The sequence below is a fragment of the Monodon monoceros genome, unplaced genomic scaffold (genome assembly GCF_005190385.1).
Source record: "Monodon monoceros isolate NGI ecotype Baffin Bay Population unplaced genomic scaffold, NGI_Narwhal_1 Super_Scaffold_18, whole genome shotgun sequence".
Taxonomy (NCBI): Eukaryota; Metazoa; Chordata; class Mammalia; order Artiodactyla; family Monodontidae; genus Monodon; species Monodon monoceros.
In genome coordinates, this window is record NW_021703774.1 from 65,717,181 (window position 1) to 65,731,398 (window position 14,218).

Sequence of the window (14,218 nt, forward strand, 5' to 3'; positions counted from 1 at the left end):
AACTTTTAATATCTACTCTCTTAGTAACTTTTCAATGTACAATACAGTATTGTTAACTATAGTCACCAGTCTGTACTTTATATCCACAGGACTAATTTTATAACTGAAAGTTTGTACCTTTTGACCACTGGACATAATTTCCTGTATTGAAGTGCAATTTATCCATATCCTCATGTATGATTAGTACTTTTATGTGTGTTTAAAAAGTATTTCCAGGGCTTCCCTGGTGGCGCAGTGGTTGAGAATCCGCCCGATGATGCAGGGGACACGGGTTCGTGCCCCGATCCGGGAAGATCCCACATGCCGCGGAGCAGCTGGGCCCGTGTGCCATGGCCGCTGAGCCTGTGTGTCCGGAGCCTGTGCTCCGCAACGGGAGAGGCCACAATAGTGAGAGGCCCGCGTACTGCAAAAAAAAAAAAGGATGGGCATAGGACTTGAGTAGACATTTTTCTAAAGAAGATATAGAACCAGCCAACAAGCACATGAAAAGATGTCCCACACCACTAATCACTAGGGAAATGCTAATCAAAACTATGAGATACCACTTTACACCCTTAGGATGGCCTTTATAAAAAAAATAATAAACAGAAAATATCAAGTGAGGAAGACCCAGGAATTTGCATTTCTATCAAGCTCCTAGGTGATTCTGATGCTGCTGGTCTGGGAATGACACTTTGAGAACCACTGTCCTAGAATTTCTTCTCCCTAGTTAGGGTCCTATGTCAGATTGTTAGAGCTGCTGTAGCAAAACATCATAAACTGGGTGCCTTAAACAACAGATATTTATTGTTTCATAGTTCCGGAGGCTGAAAGTCTGAGATCAAGGTGTCAGAAGGGCTGGTTCCTCCTGAAGGCTGTGAGGGAGAATCTGTCCCATGCCTCTCCCCTAGCTTTCGGTTGTTTGCCGCCAATCTTTGACGTTCCTTGACTTGTAGATGCATCACCAGAATTCTGCCTTCAACTGCACGTGATGTGTCTGTCTCTGTGTCCAAATTTTCCTTTTTCATAAGGACACCAGTCATCTTGGATTAGGGCTTACCCTAATGACATATCTTAATGTGATTTTCTCCAAAGACCCTATTTCAAATTAAGGTCCTATGCTGAGGTACTGGGGATTGGTACATCAACATCTTTTGGGGGGACACAATTCAACCCATAACAGGTCCCTTATATATTTTGGTCTCCATAAGGCTGAACAATTCACTCAGCAGCACATTAAGCCTTATCATAGGCAATTCTGTCCTTTCCCTTCCTGCAATCCTGTCCTGGCCTCAGCTGCTTTTTTTTTTTTTTTTTTTAAACATCTTTATTGGGGTATAATTGCTTTACAATGGTGTGTTAGTTTCTGCTTTATAACAAAGTGAATCAGTTATACATCTACATATGTTCCCATATGTCTTCCCTCTTGCGTCTCCCTCCCTCCCACTCTCCCTATCCCACCCCTCCAGGCTGTCACAAAGCACCGAGCTAATATCCCTGTGCCTTGCGGCTGCTTCCCCCTAGCTATCTACCTTACTACGTTTGTTAGTGTGTATATGTCCATGACTCTCTCTCGCCCTGTCAAAGCTCACCCCTCCCCCTCCCCATATCCTCAAGTCCGTTCTCCAGTAGGTCTGCGTCTTTATCAGCTGCTTTTTAATTGTAGGATGCCTCTGTCTTCCTTTATATGTTAGGCTTGCAACAGAGTTGGGCTTCTGGTTCCACTCTCTTGGCATTTTAGGGGAGGAATACTCCCTTCTTTGTACATTATTTCTGCTCCTTTAGCACTAAGAACAAACCACAACCCATCACAGTGGGACCATGAGACAAAACTGCATGTACAGAAACCAATAACTCACCCCTTTATTTAAATAACAAGTTAGAAGACATAATGGAAGAAAAGATCCCATTTATCAATACAATAACAATAAAAAATTTGGGGATAAATTTAACTAGTAATGTGTGAGATCTAGATGATGAAACTATAAACACCAAGATATTTTGAGGAGGAAAATGGCTCAGTCCTGGAATAAGTAGGGTGAAGGTGCCAACAAAGCATACTGACAGATGTTACACGGAGCCAACCTGTCATGATCTCCACAGTTAAAATAGCCAAGTCTTCTGAAACTGTTTCCTTTGATAACCCACTCAAGTGCATATAACAATGATAATGCCATGTGGGATTTTTAGGAATTCTTTATATGCTCTAGATAAAGCCTTTTATTAATTATGTGTGTTACAAATTCTTTTCCCATTCTGTGCCTTGCCTTTTCACTTTATGGGTTTTTGATAAACAGAGGTTCTTAATTGTAATGAATTGCAATTTACTGTTCCTGTTCCTTTTGTGTCTTATTTAGTAAATTTTTCCTTACTCCCAGGTCATGAAGATACTTGTGGGGTATATTCACAGGTATCTTTACCTGTGTAATATTCTAAAAGCACTGTTGTTTTATGTTTCACATAAAAATCTACAGCTGAGCTGTAATTGACTTTTTTCTTTATTGAGAGGTAGGAGTTGCTTAATTTCCTTTTCCATTTTGATTTCAAATTGTCCCAGCACCCCTGTGATTGATTTACTGTTATTTTCCCCACTTCTTTGCACTTTCCCGATGGGTGGTTTGGTGCCCACTTGCTTTCTCCACTTATTTTCTCTCCACATCTTCATGTTGTTAGAGTGTCCTATCCATGGAAATCCAGGCTGGAAGTAAGGGAATTTCACAAAACTGGGTTCTCCTTTGGGCTGGCAGGAAGACCAATTAAAATGGGTAAGAAAAAGAGACTCCAGCAAAGGCCCAGAAATCATCTCCCCAGTTTTGGAGTCTGCAGTGTGCTGAAGGTTCTCTGAAGCTCAGAGACATCCACTCTGATGCAGGGTAGACCCTGCTGCCAAGAACATCTTAGCACAGCTCTGTTACCTCCACTCCATTGAACCACTAACTTGAAGGAATTATTGCTCCTAAGAAAGTAACTCATGGATACTGACCCCTCTCCTGGCAATGAAGAAAATAACAGAAAAGAGATTCTGGTCATTGCCATTGAAAAAATATAACCAAGGTGCAGAAAGTGTCCTAGTGATCACTTTTATTTCCCTTTCTCTTTTCTAGGCATGAAACCCCAAAGGGAAAGGGATGGGAGACTTAATGATCAACCAAGAACAGCCCATGAATTTTCCTTCCAAGGGGTGGAGGAGCGTTCTCTTACTCTCTCCCTTCTTCCGCCAGCTGCTTGGAATGCAGATTTTCCTGCTAAATTGGGATCCTGTGATTGTCTTGCAGACTCTCTGGGGATTGCTGCTGTGTCCTTTAGGTGGAAAACCCGTGTTGCTTCTGCCCACATACTTTGCCCAATGGAGACGAGGATTTTGGTTTTCTCAGGCTAAGCGGAGAATCACAGACTTAGAACTTGTCATAAAGTTCATTTACTTCAATGGGAAAAATATAATGTTACAAAATTTAAAAATTTGCTAATTAAAGATTAAAAAGCAAAAATTTAACATTATTATTATTTACTATAAATATATAATATTTTAAATATTTAGAGCACATATTTGTAGAGCACATTTTACTAAATATAAAAGTCAAAAACAGGGCTTCCCTGGTGGCGCAGTGGTTGAGAGTCTGCCTGCCGATGCAGGGGACACGGGTTCGTGCCCCGGTCCGGGAAGATCCCACATGCCGCGGAGTGGCTGGGCCCGTGAGCCATGGCCACCGAGCCTGCGCGTCCAGAGCCTGTGGTCTGCAACGGGAGAGGCCACAACAGTGAGAGGCCCGCGTACCGCAAAAACAAAAACAAAAGTCAAAAACATCAATAAAAAAGGAAAAATTTCAGGCTTTGACATTTCAGGAAGCTTTGAAGACAATAGTCTCCCAGATATTTAAAAACAAAACAAAACCAAACCTCAAGAGCAGCTTCTGTGAGAAAGATATAAAATAATCTTTGGTCCAGAAATGGGTGGACTTCAGCACTTTACTTGAAGGATTTACTTGGAGTCCTACATGCATCTCCAACAGAACCCACACTAAGCCTGCAAAGCTCTTGTTTCTAAGGAACAGTAAGTGAAGCAAATACAGTATGATTTCTATGACAATTCAGGCAGCGCATAAAAAAAACCAAACGTAATGTCCCTTCCTGCAAGATATCAAGGTCTCCGCTTCATCTCAAACAGCTGATGCCAGGGGCAGAATCTGGTTTACCTTGATGCAAGAGGCCACTGATACAAGACAAAGTGTGTTTTCTAAATGACTGCACAGTAAGAAAAAAAAAAATCCAGGATTTTCAAGGTGGGGAAAAGTTATAAGAGACTCCCTCCACATTGACTAAATATCTGAGGTAAGAGCAATCAGAACTAATCGCTATCCCTTCTCCCAATGTCAGGGAGCTGTAGAAAAGGCCGCTTTGCTGCTCAACAGAGAAGGAAAGAGAAAAAAAAAAAAAAATATATATGAGAAGATTAGTCTCAACATAGATTTACACCCCATTCGTTGGATCAAAACAAATTATAAAACCATCATACTTATTTCCACAATATGCTCAAAAGTATGTACAGGCAACCAGAAACTACAAGTCTACATAGAAAGTTTGAAGAAAAATAAATGAATTGCTAGAAAAGTAAGATATAGTTTTTAAAATTCAATTAACATCTATTATTAATATAATTTTACATGAAAGATATTTTAATAACAACAAAATAGAAAGGACATAATCACAGAGTAAATATAGTTCTTTACCTTGAATACATCTAATTGCATGGAAAATCCACATTTTTGTTCTTATATTTTTTATGATGTATGCCAACCCCTGGAAACTGTCATGACCTGCCACAATCTTTAGAGGGCAATTTGTGAATCTCTGATTTAGTAAAAACTCCTCGCATGATCAAAACTTTTGACATCATTCATACCCCAGATCAATGAGTTCTCTGAGAAAATATATTTACCTCCCTTTCTCAGTGACAGAATCAACCACTTCTTCCTATGTATTTTCATAATTCTGAGGCAAGCTTTTATTATGCAACTGATAACATTGCATTCAAATATTTATTTGCCTCTCTTAGCAATTATTAAGAGAGATGGTGATTTCCCATGTTTGCTAAGCTAATATTTTCTATTTTGAGAACATCAAGGAAATGAATTACTCAAAGGGTTCGGATGAATTAAAGCAAGAAATGAGTTCTCAGATGTCTAGCGTTACAAAGTTTTAAAAAAACAACAAAAAAAATTTGCAGGAATAGACTATAACCAGGCCTAAAACCGGTGTCTGCCACCAGGATGTTGTGACTACAAAACAAGCTTTCAGTACTCCTGTACACTGTGATATCCTGTAAGATTGAAATGTTAGTGTACTTACTGGGGTAAAACCAGGATGGGTTTTTAAGCAAGGAATGGATATGGTGACATTTTTTAAGAGGAATGTAGTTTTATTCAATTTGAAATTTTAATGCAAAGTGTTCCTCAAGATATATATTAAGATACAATTCAGATTTCATATTTTTGAAAAACACTAAAATATTTTATTATACCCCAAATACTGGGATTTTGGAACTTAAGAGCTCTGTATTTCAGAATGTCAGCATATGCCAAACCTGTACTGCAATCACAAACTCCCCACCAGGCCCAGGTTTTCAGGCTGCTTGAGGTCTTACCCAGCAGTTACACACTTTTCTGGTAGAGGTCACTGAATACACATTTGTCCTCATATTCTCAATAGTCCTTTGTTAGAAACAGTATTCAGCAGAGAATAAACCCATATGTTGATGATCAAAGAATGAACATCTGGAAGATTACTAAATCCAAATGTAATTAAAAATGTATTGTTTTACTCCCCTAAATTTTACTAAGCAAATTTTAGAAGTTTTATATATCATGTAGAAACAATATTACTCAGCTCCCTCAGCTGCTAGGTTGGGTCTGTGTCACTAGTTACTATATTGCACATGAGATACCACATAGCAAATACATGCTCTTGACTGAGGTGGATGGAGACAAAGATTTTGGGAGTGGTATTTTTGTGTGTGTGTGTGTATATATATATATATATATATATATATATATATATATATATAGTGCCTGCATATGTGTCTGTGTGTCTGTGTGTGTCCTGATTGAAGATGATTTATCAAGGAAATTTTTCCATACTGTTTGCCTGTTGAAGACCCAGAATCAGTTATTCCTTTTGCCCCTGCTTGCAAAACAGACCACCTTTTCTCCCTGAGGTCCTGTCCTTTGTAATATAGAACCAAGGCAGCTGACATGCAGTGCTCACATTGTTTCCCAGAGGTCTTCCCTTAAAGCTCCAGTGCAGTAGGTACATCACATACCTCCTGAGATACCACAGGCAACACATGCAACATTTTTCCTACAACAGAACACAGAACTCCATCCTTTAACCTCCAAGATTAGTTTCTTCATCAGCTATAAGCATGCCACCAAGCCAGGGCTACATATTTGAGTTATTTCCTGAGGCTGGGAAAAGGGCAATGTTGACTTGTGCCCTGCCTGGTAAAGGCTTCAGCCTGAAAATAACCTTTTCTGCTTACATTCCTTGGCTAGAACAAGTCCCATGGCCCTTTTTAACTTCAGAGATAAGAGGTGCAGTCTTCCATGTGGCTCTAAAAAGAAGTGAATTGAATCAGAGTGAACAACACTAATGATTACCTGAAAGTTTTCCTGATGAAGTGACATTAGTGATCATTTCCTTATGGCTGTAAGAAACAGCAGAGATGCATGTGAGACAGGTCGGTCCTCTTTCTGTAACTCCTTCCCTCTCTCTCCTTCCTTTCCTCCACCCCTCCCTTCCCCTTTCCTTTTTTTTCATAATGACTTAGACACTTATAAACCACTACCCAACCCCAAAACTGGAATGTTATTAATAACCTATACCTACCCATGTGCTCCTCTACATTGCCATTGTCTGAATTTGTGTTTATCATTCTGTTGTGTAGACTTACTTGGGCCAAGATTGTGGCCTGAGCTCTACTTCCTCTCATAGGCACAACAAAATTAAAACAGAGTAACTATTGATGGGAAAGATTGGAATCTAACAGAAAAGATCTTCTACAACTAAAGATATAGAGAAGGAATCTCAAGGAGTTAGGTAGGAGGGGTGGAGTCTTGATATATCAAGATCCATACCCTTGGGTGGATGACCCATAAATGGGAACATAATTACAATTGCAGAAGCTCTTCCTGAGGAGTGAGTGCTCTGAGCCCCACATCAGGCTCTCCAGACTGGGGGCCCTGCACTGGGACAATGAGCTCCCAGAACGTTTGACTTTGAAGGTCGGCAGGGCTTACTTTTGGGAGAGCCAGAGGGCTGTGGGAAACAGAGACTCCACTCTTAAAGGGGGCACACAAGATCTCACACACTCCAGGACCCAGGGCAGAAACAGTAATCTGAAAGGAGCTTATAACTCATAGCCACCTGCCTATCTTGGGAAGCCTCATGGAGAGGTAGGAGGTAACTAGAGCTCACCCTGGTGACATAGACATTGGTAGCAGCCATTTTTGGGAACTTGTCCTACTACCTGGGCACTCGTGCTGGCAAGCACCATTTTGTAATCCTCTGTCTAGCTTATTAGCACTGGAACCTGCCCCACCCACCAATACTGTGATGCCTCAGGCCACGCAACTAATTGGTGGGGACACAGTCTCACCCACCAGTAGGCAGGCTGCCTTAAGACTCCCTGAACTGACACCTTCCTTATGACATGGCCTGTCCACCAGAGGGTCCAGGACCCTGCCCCCCACACCAGGGCATAGGCAGTAACCCTAGGACCCCCAGAGCCCTGCAGCCAGAAATTCCAGGATCTGGCTCTGCCTGCCAGTGGGCTGGTAGGCCAAATGACCAGTAAGAGAGAAATACAGCCCCACTCATTAAAAAAAAAAAAAAAAGGAACAGCAAAAACATATGTTACAATGAAGGAGCAAGGTAAAAACCTACAAGACCAAATAAGTGAAGATGAAATAGGCAGCTTACCTGAAAAAGAATTCAGAGTAATGATAGTAAAGATGATCCAAAATCTCAGAAACAGAATGGAGAAAATACAAGAAACGTTTAACAAGGATCTAGAAGAACTAAAGAGCAAACAAACAGTGATGAACAACACAATAACTGAAATTAAAAATACTCTAGAAGGAATCAATAGCAGAATAACTGAGGCAGAAGAAAGGATAAGTGACCTGGAAGATAAAATGATGGAAATAACTGCCATGGAGCAGAATAAAGAAAAAAGAATGAAAGAATTGAGGACAGCCTCAGAGACCTCTGGGACAACATTAAATGCACCAACATTCATATTATAGGGGTCCAGGAGAAGAACAGAAAGAGAAAGGGTCTGAGAAAATATTGGAAGAGATTAGAGTTGAAAACTTCCCTAACATGGGAAAGGAAATAGTCAATCAAGTCCAGGAAACACAGAGAGTCCCATACAGTATAAACCCAAAGAGAAACACACCGAGGCACATATTAATCAAACTTTCAAATATTAAATACAAAGGAAAAAATATTAAAAGCAGCAAGGGAAAGCAACAAATAACATACAAGGGAATCCCCATAAGGTTAAGAACTGATCTTTCAGCAGAAACTCTGTGAGCCAGAAAGGAGGCATGGGACATATTTAAAGTGATGAAAGGAAAAAACCTACAACCAAGATTACTCTACCCAGAAAATATCTCATTCAAATTTGATGGAGAAGACAAAAGATTTACAGACAAGTGAAAGCTACGAGAATTCAGCACCAACAAACCACCTTTACAACAAATGCTGAAGGAACTTCCCTAAGTGGGGAACACAAGAGAAGAAAAAGACCCACAAAAACAAACCCAAATCAATTGAGAAAATGGTAATAGGAACATACATATCGATTATCACCTTGAATGTAAAATGATTAAATGCTCCAACCAAAAGACACAGACTGGCTGAATGGATACAAAAACAAGACTCTTATATATGCTGTCTACAAGAGACCCACTTCTGACTTAGGGACACATACAGACAGAAAGTGAGAGGATAGAAAAAGATATTCCATGCAAATGGAAATCACAAGAAAGTTGGAGCAGCAATACTCATATCAGATAAAATAGACTTTAAAATAAAGACTGTTACAAGAGATAAGGAAGGACACTACATAATGATCAAGAGATCAATCCAAGAAGAAAACATAACAATTATAAATATTTATGCACCCAACATAGGAGCACCTCAATACATAAGGCAAGTGCTAACAGCCATAAAAGGAGAAATCAACAGTAACACAATAATAGTGGGGGACTTTAACACCCCAATTACACCAATAGACAGATCATCCAGAGAGAAAATAAATAAGGAAACACAGGCTTTAAATGACACAATAGACCAGATAGACTTAATTGGTATTTTTAGGACATTCCACCCAAAAGCAGAAGAATACACTTTCTTCTCAAGTGCTCACAGAATGTTCTCCAGAATAGATCACATCTTAGGTCACAAATCAAGCCTTGGAAAATTTAAGAAAACTGAAATCATATCAAGCATCTTTTCTGACCAAAAAGATGAAATTAGAAACTAATTAGAGGAAAAAAACAGTAAAAAACACAAACATGGAGGCTAAACAGTGCACTGCTAAATGACTAAGAGATTACTGAAGAAATCAAAGAAGAAATAAAAAAATACCTAGAAACAAATGACAATGAAAACACGATGATCCAAAACCTAAGGGACACAGCAAAAGCAGTTCTAAGAGGGAAGTTCATAGCAATTCAAGCTCACCTCAAGAAACAAGAAAAATCTCCAAAAAACAATCTAACTTTACACCTGAAGCAACTAGAAAATGAAGAACAAAGAAAACCCAAAGTTAGTAGAAGGAAAGAAATCATAAAGATCAGAGCAGAGATAAATGAAATAGAAACAAAGAAAACAATAGCAAAGATAAATAAAACTAAAAGTTCGTTCTTTGAGAAGATAAACAAAATCAATAAACCTTTAGCCAGACTCATCAAGAAAAAAAGGGAGAGGACTAAACTCAATAAAATTAGAAATGAAAAAGGAGAGATTACAATTGACCCTGCAGAAATACAAAAGATCATAAGAGACTACTATAAGCAACTTTATGCCAATAAATTGGACAACCTGGAAGAAATGGACAAATTCTTGGAAAAGTACAACTTTCCAAGATTGAACCAGGAAGAATTAGAAAATATAAACAGACCAATCACAAGTAATGAAGTTGAAACTGTAATTAAAAACCTTCCAACAAACTAATGTCCAGTTGCAGATGGTTTCACAGGTGAATTCTATCAAACATTTAGAGAAGAGTTAACACCTATCCTTCTCAAACTCTTCCAAAGAACTGTGGAGGGAGGAACACTCCCAAACTCATTCTACGAGGCTACCATCACCCTGATAGCAAAACCAGACAAAGCTATCACAGAAAAATAAAATTATAGACCAATATCCCTGATGGACATGGACGCAAAAATCCTCAACAAAATACTAACAAACAGAATCCAACAACGCATTAAAAGGATCATATGCTATGATCAAGTGGGATTTATCCCAGGGATGCAAGGATTTTTCAGTATATGCAAATCAATCAATGTGATACACCATATTAACAAATTGAAGAATAAAAACCCTATGAGCATCTCAATAGATACAGAAAAAGCTTTGGACAAAATTCAACAACCATTTATGATAAAAACTCTCCAGAAAGTGGGCATAGAGGGAACCGACCTCAACATAATAACAGCCATATATGACAAACCCACAGCAAACATCATTCTCAATGTTGAAAAACTGAAAGCATTTCCTCTAAGATCACAACAAGACAAGGATGTCCACTCTCATCATTATTATTCAACATAGTATTGGAAGTCCTAGCCACAGCAATCAGAGAATAAAAAGAAAAAAAGGAATACAAATTGGAAAAGAAGAAGTAAAACTGTCACCGTTTGCCCATGACATAATACTATACATAGAAAATCCTAAAGATGCTAGGATTCTAGAAACAAATGAAACCAGAAAACTACTAGAACTAGTCAATGAATTTGGTAAGGTTGCAGGACACAAAATTAAGGCACAGAAATCTCTTGCATTCCTGTACACTAACAACGAAAGATCAGAAAGAGAAATTAAGGAAACAATCCCATTTGCCATTCTCAACTAAAGGAATAAAATATCTAGGAATAGGGCTTCCCTGGTGGCGCAGTGGTTGAGAGTCCGCCTGCCAATGCACGGGACATGGGATCGTGCCCCGGTCCGGGAAGATCTCACATGCCGTGTAGCGGCTGGACCCGTGAGCCATGGTCGCTGAGCCTGCGCGTCCGGAGACTGTGCTCCGCAACGGGAGAGGCCACAACAGTGAGAGGCCCGAGTACCGCAAAAAAAACAAAACAAACAAAAAAATATCTAGGAATAAACCTACCTAAGGAGGCAAAAGCCCTGTACTCAGAAAACTATAAAACACTGATGAAGGAAATCAAAGATAACATAAACAGAGGGAGATATATACCATGCTCCTGGATTGGAAGAATCAATATTGTGAAAATGACTATACTACCCAAAGCAATCTACAGATTCAATTCACTCCGTATCAAATTACCAATGGCATTTTTCACAGAACTAGAACAAGAAATTTTACAATTTGTATGGAAACACAAAAGACTCCGAATAGCCAAAGCAATCTTAAGAAAGAAAAATGGAGTTAGAGGAATAAGGCTCCCTGACTTCAGACTATACTACAAAGCTACAGTAATCAAGACAATATGGTACCAGCACAAAAACAGAAATATAGATCAATGGAACAGGATAGAAAGCCCAGAGATAAACCCATGCACTTATAGTCAACTGATCTATCACAAAAGAGGCAAGGATATACAATGGAGAAAAGACAGTCTCTTCAATAAGTGGTGCTGGGAAAACTGGACAGCTACATGTAAAAGAATGAAATTAGAACACTCCCTAACACCATACACAAAAATAAACTCAAAATGGATTAAAGACCTAAAGGTAAGAATGGACACTATAAAACTCTTAGAGGAAAACATAGGAAAAACACTCTATGACATAAATCACAGCAAGATCTTTTATTTATTTATTTATTTAATTTTTTGGCTGTGTTTGGTCTTCGTTTCTGTGCGAGGGCTTTCTCTAGCTGTGGCAAGCGGGGGCCACTCTTCTTCGTGGTGTGCGGGCCTCTCACTATCACGGCCTCTCCTGTTGCAGAGCACAGGCTCCAGATGCGTAGGCTCAGTAGTTGTGGCTCACGGGCCTAGTTACTCCGCGGCTTGAACCTGCGTCCCCTGCATTAGCAGGCAGATTCTCAACCACTGCGCCACCTGGAAAGCCCCCAGCAAGATCTTTTTTGACCCGCCTCCTAGAGTAATGGAAATAAACCCAAAAATAAACAAATGGGACCTAATGAAACTTAAAAGCTTTTGCACAGCAAAGAAAACCATAAACAAGATGAAAAGGCAACCCTCAGAATGGGAGAAAATATTTGCAAATGAAGCAACTGTCAAAGGATTCATCTCCAAAATATACAAGCAGCTCATGCAACTGAATAGCACACACACACACACACAAGAACCCAGCCCAATCCAAAAATGGGCAGAGGACCTAAATAGACATTTCTCCAAAGAAGACAAACAGATGACCAACAAATACATGAAAGGATCCTCAACGTCACTAATCATTAGAGAAATGCAAATCAAAACCACAATGAGGTATCACCTCACACCAGTCAGAATGACCATCATCAAAAAGTCTACAAATAAGAAATGCTGGAGAGGGTGTGGAGGAGAGGGAACCCTCCTGCACTGTTGGTGGGAATGTAAATTGATACAGCCACTATGGAGAGCAGTATGGAGGTTCCTTAAAAAAACTAAAAATAGAACTACCATATGACCCAGCAATCCCACTCCTGGGTATATACCCTGAGAAAACCATAATTCAAAAATATACATGTACCATAAGGTTCATTGCAGCACTATTTACAATAGCCAGGACATGGAAGCAACCTAAATGTCCATCAACAGATGAATGGATAAAGAAGATGTGGCACATATATACAATGGAATATTACTAGCCATAGAAACAAATGAAATTGAGTTATTTGTAGTGAGGTGGATGGACCTAGAATCTGTCATACAGAGTGAAGTAAGTCAGAAAGAGAAAAACAAATAGCATATGCTAATGCATATAAGTGGAATTAAAAAAGTGGTATTGATGAACCTAGTGGCAGGGCAGGAATAAAGACGCAGACGTAGAGAACGGATTTGAGGGCACAGAGGGGGAAGGGGTGATTGGGATGAAGTGAGAGAGTAGCACTGACATATATACACTACCAAATATAAAATGGATGGCTAGTGGAAAGATTCTGCATAGCACAAGGAGATCAACTCGACGCTTTGTGACGACCTAGAGGGGTGGGATAGGGAGGGTGGGAGGGAGGCTCAAGAGGGAGGGCATATGGGGATATATATATATATACATATAGCTGATCACTTTGTTGTACAGCAGAAGCTAACACAACATTGTAAAGCAATTATACTCCAATAAAGATGTTAAAAAAAAAAAAAGAACAACAGCAACAAAAATAACAAAGAGCCTAGAAAAGAGAATTAAAAGGAATAGCCAACGGGCTGCAAACGTGCCTGAGAAATCTTTTGGGGGTGATGAAAACATTCTAAAACCAGTTTGTGGTAATGAAACTGCAAAATTCCATAAATTTACTAAAAGTCATTAAATTGTGCACATAAAATGAGGGAATATAAATTATACCTCAATAAAGCTGGGATGGTATTGTTTTTTAAACAAAACAAAACAAAAGAACAAAAAGAACAGGGCAGGAGGAACCAATGCATTTAGAAAAGATAAAGGGGCTGGTTGTGAAAGATAAAATGTTATTTTTCAGACTTGAGGAAGTGAATAGGAATAAAATTTCTGGGGTCCAAGACCCAAAAGTTATCCTTTGATATAGGCTGGGAAGAATTACTAGAATTAAAACACAAGGCAACAGAAGTCTCTGCCAAGGACTTATAAATCTGAAATGATGCTTTAAAAACCTCTGTTGGAATGAGGCTGATGTACTTTTTGACATTTAATGGTGTGTCTAACACTTGTGCTTGTGCTGGATTGCCCTGGCTGGGATGGAGGACAGAAAAGCAGTATTAGATAAGAGAGTGGAGCAAGGGGAGGTCAAGGCATGTGATCCCCAAGTCTCTTTCCTCACAAGAAGAAAGCACACAGATGTGCTAAGGAACAC